This window comes from Anoplophora glabripennis, unplaced genomic scaffold (assembly GCF_000390285.2).
Source record: "Anoplophora glabripennis isolate ALB-LARVAE unplaced genomic scaffold, Agla_2.0 scaffold3188, whole genome shotgun sequence".
In the NCBI taxonomy this organism is placed as follows: domain Eukaryota; kingdom Metazoa; phylum Arthropoda; class Insecta; order Coleoptera; family Cerambycidae; genus Anoplophora; species Anoplophora glabripennis.
The window spans coordinates 435-9,067 of NW_019419261.1; the positions used below are offsets into that span (position 1 = coordinate 435).

General features: G+C 30.8%; 2 non-coding genes across 2 annotated transcripts; one reads left to right on the forward strand and one right to left on the reverse strand.

Moving 5' to 3' along the window:
* The first annotated feature begins 3,475 nt into the window (after positions 1–3,475).
* On the forward strand, positions 3,476–3,548 carry Trnaa-agc. The gene has a single exon. It is a non-coding gene; the product is annotated as a tRNA-Ala (tRNA).
* A 2,362-nt stretch (positions 3,549–5,910) lies between these two features.
* Positions 5,911–5,983, reverse strand: Trnaa-agc. Its single transcript has one exon. It is a non-coding gene; the product is annotated as a tRNA-Ala (tRNA).
* Positions 5,984–8,633: the final 2,650 nt, after the last annotated feature.

The window sequence follows — 8,633 nt, forward strand, 5'->3', positions numbered from 1 at the left end:
TCAAAAATGTATTGTATGTAAATGTATGTACAGTATATTTATTATATATAGCAAATATATCGTATTATCCTCGCGAAGATCTGTATCCTTTATTTAAAATCCGTAAATCATGTGAACTGGTAAAACAACGAGAATTATGTTAATTTAGTTCTAAAGAAATGAAATGACACTCGCGACCATCTCTCGTCCAAGTCAAAGGAAATGTTGGATGCAATTTTGAAGGTTCCGTGATAGAAATTACATTATTACTCACTGTTCGTGTTTTTAATCTCTATTTTTTTAGTAATGTTATAAAAGTTTTGCAACTATAACTAATTTTTTAGATATAAAGTTTGCTGAGAAATATTTATGTTTCTTTGTTATTCCGTACAAATGTTTCTATCTCAAGTATTACTAATTATATTAATCAAGTAAATAAAACTTTATGTAACCCTAAATATTGCTGGGTAAGGATTACGATGTTTTTATAAACCATTAAATATATTAAAAGGATTTATCAACTGTATTTTTTATTCCAATAAATATATCACAGCTTCCTAGTTTTTTAATTAATTTAGTTTTTTAAAAACATTTCAAAAAATCATCTGTTGTGGATAATTTATTGTTGATAACAATGTACATGGGATTTAGGAAAAATGTATATGTTTGAAATCAATTTCGTTTTTATCGAGTCTTTCAAATGTATTCCTTCCTTGCTGTCAGCTGATTGTGACGTTGCCACATTAATCCTCAAGTCAGACAGAAATGGAATTATTGGTTTCTGTTTCTAATTAATCAGCTGTATTAATAATACTATGTTCAAAACTTACATTAGCTTTACATTAAAAATAAGATAATACTGTGTACTATCAATGAAAAAGTTTTGTTTCACAATTTCTACATTTTTTCTCAGTTATGGGCAAAAAAAGAGCCGCACTGTCCATCTTCGCCATATAAATCTATGTTAAAATGAACAACTTTCAACAACAATATCTCAAAATCTAGATTCAAAAAAAATTTCAAAAAAATATGACGCACAGAGGGAGCACTGGGTAATACGCTATATAAATTTCAAGTATATTTGTGCATTTTAGTAAACCCGATTTACCGCCTTAAGGATATAATTTATAGATTCAATTTCACTAGTCTTCTTATATATTTTATTAAACTTTGTGAAGTTGTTTATCAAATACATAATATTTTTGTCTTAAAATCCTTAATTCCTTGAAAATCATAAAATGTCATACAGTATACAAGGTATATTTAAATTTACTGGCACAATTTTAAGAGTATTCTCCTAAGATAATGCTACTAAGCAAGTCAAAATCCCAATTAATACACACAGTCATTATCACCTAGTTAGGATTCGTGTAGAGACCAAGACTAAACTATAAAATTATAAAATAATCTTACCGAATCTTTATGTTTTTTGGGCTGCAAGGGCAATTGCGGATGCACAAGGGTTGGATTATACTGCTCCAGACTCTGAATTGTGAAGGATGGTGCTCCAATGTAGAAATACTGCTCAGTGATAACGATCAAGACGTTTCACCTGAGCAGATTGAAGATAATTTATACTGTTACAAGTAATTATTATTCTAATCTAGTATTTATCACTGTAAATTAGGAACTACACCTTCACAGATCAAGATGTCATAATATTTTTTCCAGTGGAGAGACCAGCAGTTCGAGCAGTCCACTGCCCAGCTTACGTCACTCCAGATATACAGCCTGGTCCATCTAAACGGAACATCTGCGATGCGATCCTGAGTCCTATGCCTTCTACTTCATCTTGATTTTCGGCTTTCTCATTTTTAAAGATAATATTAAACTCTATTATGCAAAGACATAATAAATTTTGTCCATAATGAACATGAACGACATGGATTCTATTATAGTTATCTAAACTCCATTCTCGTTGTTTCAGGTGATAATTCTGCAGATGAGGACGACGAACGAATATGAAAATTATTAAATAATGGTGTTTTTGCTGTTTTTCGTGTAAATACAAATTTGTTCCGAATATGTTTCCATTTACCAAAACCTTCTTCTTGAATTAATAGTACGGTTTCGTTTGAACTAGGAGGCCCGTTGACCATTATAGACCTCACTCATGTTTGGCAATTCCTTAAATGTAACCTGGACATACCAGGTAATCATAAAATAATTGATTTTAGAGGTGTATGAAGTTCATAGTAGGGCACCAGCGCGCAGTTAGAATAATGTTTTTAACTTTTTTAGCGGAAAGTCAAGAAATGCCATTTTTCAACACGATCTAACGACGTTATGGATTATCCAGACTTTAGAGTTATTATACGTATTTGTAGGAAATTTTGTCTACTTTAATTTGGTATATCAATCATAGTTATAATAAAAAACGCTTAGTTTTTGAGTTATGGTCAAAAAACTGAAAAAAGTGCCGAAAATTTGAGGTTATTTGCAATTTGTAAAGCCGACGCCTGGCGAGGTGGAAAACCTCAGATTCGGATTCAGCGCCCCAAAAAACCGGTGAGAAAAAAACTTCTACATTTTTTTCCTGGAAAAAACCTTTGCTTGCTAGATTATTAATTGAAGTCACCCTTAAGTATTTCCTCTATTAAGTAGTACCTAGTTATAATAACCACAGATTTCACTAAAACGTAATTTCAAACCTACCTACCTCAATGGGATGAAAAATAACAGTAATTGTGACTCAACTACGTGATTATAATGTAACTCATTATTAGTAATCACATTGGAAATCTTATTCATTCATTTGTTTCAGGGATCAATTTCTTCAAAATTGGCGGTGTCGAAAATTGGAAATGTGGCACAAACATTTTTGGAAAAGCATGTTCTTTTTTGTTTCTTGAGATTTCCGCCTTTTTCGAGTAAATCCGTAGTAAAATCGAATGCCACCATTTCTCGTTTAGCCATTTTTGCCAAGTGCATTAAAGATAAAGTCTTCAAAACACGGTATAAAAATGAAAATAAGGAAAAATTGCTATCTTTTACAATTTGGAAGTCCGTTTTGGTGGTCTACATAATTTTTTTAATCTGTGGGCACCATCTGAAAGAGTATCTCCAAAAACATAAAGTCTAGTAGGTTTGATTTGATTGTTGTACTGTTAATATAATTAATTAATAAAAACGACAACCGTACAATTCCTTCAAAATCTAAGGAGAATATTCCAGTTTTTATTAAATAAATATAGAACATATTCAAACAACAATTTCAATATTTAAATTGATAAATTTGTCTAAAATAATTTGCATTGTTTTATCCACTAACTGCATAATACCTATGCTAGTCACTCGCTATTTTCAATATTTGGAATATCATTGAAATTGCATATTATCAAACCTAATATTGTTAACCTGGTTTTCGAGATACATAAAGTGAAAGCATACGTTAAAGGAAAGTGTTCATTATTGTGCCACACCCAAGAACTAGTTTAGGAACAACAGCTATATAAGATATCAATTCGTTTTATTGCAAATAAATTTATTTATCACAGGGGGCGTAGCTCAGATGGTAGAGCGCTCGCTTAGCATGCGAGAGGTACCGGGATCGATGCCCGGCGCCTCCACATTTTTTTTACTGGCAATTCATTAATAACTAAAATTAAAAGTGATGCAGGTAGGTTTATAAAATGAAACAACGCAAACAGACTTCATCAAACTACTACATGTGTTTCATTATCAAAGTGGACATCTCATCAAATTACAAGTTATTATTTAAAGATAATTTCAACTAACTTGTTTGTATATTAACTTATTATGATACACTGTAAAAGGTAGGTAGGAACAGCTAACTAGGCTTAAACACGTAAATATTGACGATGGGTTTTTCCATTCGACTATTTCTGTGCCACTGAGCTATTTAGTCAATTATTAACCACAGTTCTAATTAATATTAAATTGCTGATATCTGTCCTCCATCGCATGTTAAGCCGTACGAGGCATTAGAGTTCCGTAATAAACGAAGTTAGCCACATGTGATTCCAATCTACTAAATATATATTGATCGGATTAACTGCCCCATATACTTAAGTTGTCAATCTTCAGCGTGATCTTGTAAATCCCCTATGTCTTTTGACAGCAGCTTTACCCTTAGATATTACTGTCTACTGAAACTAATTTATCAACTGTATGTGTCTAAATATAGACATTTTTTTACATTTATTTGATATAACTTATAACTATAACATCTCACTGAAAAAGTTCGTTATTTATTTTAACATTTTTAGTAAACTCGAAAATGAATAATATTTTTAAACATTGAAAACTGAAATTACTACTACTCAGAAGTTGTAAACATTTTTATTTGCATTGTAAAGTCCTAGAAACCGATAAAAAATGCAGTTTTTTCTTTAGGTGCTCAAAAATTTAAGCAAATACTACAAACATCGATTTTTTTCTGCTCCCATGCACGACTATCAAATATTTTCCCTAAGTAATTGCCTAACCTCTTTTCATTCGAGTCTACAATGTATTATTCACAAGGGAGTTATTAAATAGTCGTCATTAATGAACTTAAATTTGTATGGATGGGATATTGCACGCAATACTGTCCTTTAACAAAAAGAAAATACAGTCAAACGTAAGAATCTAGACGAATAAATTACTTCATTTAAACATTTGTTCGCTAATAATTTTCACCAAAGTAGAACTGATGGTTATCTAAATTTGAACTAGTAATTTTTCTATTTAGGTAGGTACTACAAAAAACCGGACAAAAAAAATATACGACACATCGTTTGCGGTCACAACTATTCGTCTCTTTTTACGTACTATGTAAGTCGGGGTCGATTCCAGAGCTTCTCAATATTTCTACTAATATTCCACGATTTTGATTATTGAAAATGAATTCTACACTAGGCACAAAAATTAAGGGATGTTAAAAAAATCTCAAATTTTTGAGTGATTTTTTAAGAGCTGTAACTTGGAGGGAAATAGTCGTAGAGAGAATGAAAAAAAAAAAGAAAATTGAAGCTTCCAGTTTCTAGTTTTAAGATTGAGAGTGTAAAATTTTTAGCGTCAGCGGTTTTTGAGTAATCATAAGAAAACCAACGAAAAAATAATTTTAAAAATTTTTGTTTGTCTTTAAAAAGATATATAGATTTTTTTTAGTAATTTCACAGTAAAGTTCTTTTAAATTTAATTCTCTTCAATTTGAGCGGTTTCGCAACCCTGTAGCCGAGTTATTACCGCAAATTGTTATCAAAGCAAAAAAGTTATGTATGACTTTTTGGCAATCAATTACTCGAAAAATAATGAACGTACAGATAATCCAAATAGGGTTTTAAAAACTGCAAAGTATTCTTTATACAAGTGTAATTATTGGTTTTTGATAAAAATTTGTGTCGAAGTGAAAATGTTGGTTTGAAGAAAGGGTAAAAATTGCATAATAAATAATAAAATAACTTAGTATAACTTAGCAAATAATGGATAAACTAAGGATATTGACTGTAACTGTTCAACCTCAAAGTGTTATAAAGAAACCCTGATAGTTTCAAAGTGATGCAATTTTTTTCCTAGTGCCCGGAATGTTTAAATTTGTCGTTTTTACTAAAAAATTAATATAACCAGTAATTTTTCAATTTTTATTCTTTTTTTTAAGTTGAAAATGTTTTTTTAGCAATAGTCAACATTTTTTAATCAAAAAACGTTAATTATTGTAAAAAAATGAAAAGAAAAAATATCTACGTATACTAACAAAAAGGATCTCAAGAGAGCTGGATATATATCTAGGAAGCTATGAAGAATTATTCTAAAATCTCACATCGCAATTTTCTGAAAATGTAAGTGTGATGCATGTGAAGTGGGAATACGATTATAAAATTGTGTGGCATTGTGTTCTATACCCTCCTATTCTTACTATCTTAATGGCTTTTAGTAGAGTTGAATAACTCCCTTTTATCAGTTAAGAACTGTAAATTAAAAAAAAAGTGGAGGCGCCGGGTATCGATCCCGGTACCTCTCGCATGCTAAGCGAGCGCTCTACCATCTGAGCTACGCCCCCTGTTATAAATAAAATAATTTGCAACAAAGCCAAATGATATAATTCCGACTGTATTAAGAAACTAGTTCTTAGGCGTTGCCCGCCAATGAATAACATATTTCGTCAGACTTTTACTTTGTAGCACACGAATATTTACAGAGTGAACAATAATACGTACATATATTTTATATGGTGCTATAGTGTCCTGTGTAGGACATGTAATTGATAGTTTTCTTTTGCGTAAAAACTAGGAATGAAAACAGTCGTAATCAAAATGAATATGCCTAATTCTTTAATGTAAAACTTGTTGGGAACCGCTGACTTCATTATGGTATTTACGCGTAACATAATTTGTCTATTCTGAAACGGAAATTAACTATGCAGTACTGCCGGTATTATAAAAAAAACTCCTAAACTGTTAATATAAAATAGGAAGAGAAATGTTAAACTTCAAAAATAAAATATCTTCATAAAACTGTTTATGGCCTCATCTTGTCCTTGCCATTCTTATATTCATCTATAAACTACATATTTATGTCTAAATACTGCGCTTTTATTAATTATTTACTTTCTTGACATTTGTAATAAATATTCACAAAACATACAAGAAAGGCAATCAATCACACAATCCGTCAAAATAACAAATCGACATAACGAGACACCAAAAACTCAATGTTAAAATAAATACAACATTATAAAACTTGACTACAACAAACTGCTGTCAGTTTTTTCTGTTATGCGAGAGAAAAAAGTTTGAAATAAATTAGCCAATAGAGGTTTATATCTTTGCCGAGGTGAATTGCGTATTAAGACATCCCGTAAAAATTAGTCTATTTGAATCAATTAGTTCTTAAGTGGAAAGTATTTAACTCCCCCATAAATAGAAACTTCGAAAATTTCCTTACAAACTTTTGACGTTCCTGGTGGAATTTCGAACCGATACCGAAAAAATCCAAAAACTTTCCCCATTAGTCACGACGACTTCGCCCTTCTTATCACTAAAAACCTTAAAGACGCGTCCACCATCGTACAAGCTTCCCTTAGCCGTTCTTCCCTTAACTTCAGTTTCGTTTCAACCCCCGTTACGTTCCTTAATTAATCCCGGTTTCGGTTGTGGAGTCATCTTTTATGGATAAACCGCCGAAATTATTTAAGCCATAATCTCACTTTGTAATGCTATCGCAGAGGTCCACTTCTTACCGCCGACGAAGAAATTAATCTTCTTGGGTTGAGAGGCCTTTATATGATTCTATTGCGGGTGGTTTAAATCGGCGATATTATTCGATTTGACCCTAGTTTTCCCGTTTTAATGGCAGACATGGAATTAACAACATAATATAAGAATTTGTCTCTTTTTAATGAAAAGCTGCTTACCAAGTATTTAACAGCATTGATTATTATTGTAGGTACCTAATATTTATTATAAGTTTAATAAGGGCTAGTTAGACCTACCTACAATCCGGAAAAAACATATATTTTGCTAATGAAGGAATTAGGAAAGAGATCAACTAAAAAATTACATATTTATTTGACAACATGCTATGCAGATTCAAGTATACAATGTAAGAATCTCTCTCCAGATATGATAAAGAAAAAGAAGTTTGCCAAATTATCCAATGGCATTAATTTCTCTATTTCTATTTATAGTAAAAGTTTAGTAAAAAAAATTTAGTAAATTTCTTAAAAGTTGAATCTATTTTAGCTTTTTCCGAATTCATGCCTGACTAACCATCTTTCGTATAAAAACTGCGAATTTCGCTTTGCCACATAAACCAGATTTAATATGTTACATAATAGGTTAGGTCAGGTTAAGGTTTTCTTTATATTATGCAAAAAAATAACCCAATCTAACTTTACAATAAATATTGATATATCTCAAATGAGTAAATTACATTGGTTCTAAAATAATTTGTAAGAACGAAATGTGGAATAACTTGGAAATTCGGGAAAATAAAAGAAAAAACCCACCTACTGATATTAGTAAATCGTTGTTTAAATGAGCCTGTACGTAAATATGTATAATTTATGTAAATACACATCCAAAAAACTATTACTTTCCTTATTGCCAACCTATAGGTATTATACATTTATTATGCATCAAATCTATTTTTTCCATTAAAAATACACAATACACAATAATGTTATTTTATGAAAAATTTATACATTTTTGTTATTTTAAATGCAAATATTTTTATAAACGACAAGGGAATATTACACCACAACATTAACTGTGTCAAAAAAATCATTTAGGATAAAACACGCAAAAATGCTGCAAAGTAATAAATTTAATTTTAATTTGTGTTTATACACAACTAAAAATGGTGAGTATTTTTTGAACTTATATGATGTGCAGAATTTCGCTTTTGAGTGTATATTTTCTTTTTACTATGTGTTGTTATACCTTTTACGTTGTACCGTTATATTTACACATTTTGTTTCGTGCAACTCCCTCGGTTTCAAAAATACAATACCTATGTATGTTTTCAGTCACGAAATTCGAATAATTCCAAATATTTGCTGCCCCACAAAATTCAGAAGCAGGTATGAAGCTGAGTTAAGCCGATTTATGGACTGGCGACTAGCCAAAAATGTCCAAACTTTCTCAGGAAACGCAGTAATGGTGTATTTTGAAGAACTATCTAAGAAATATAAATCTTCGACGTTGTGGACG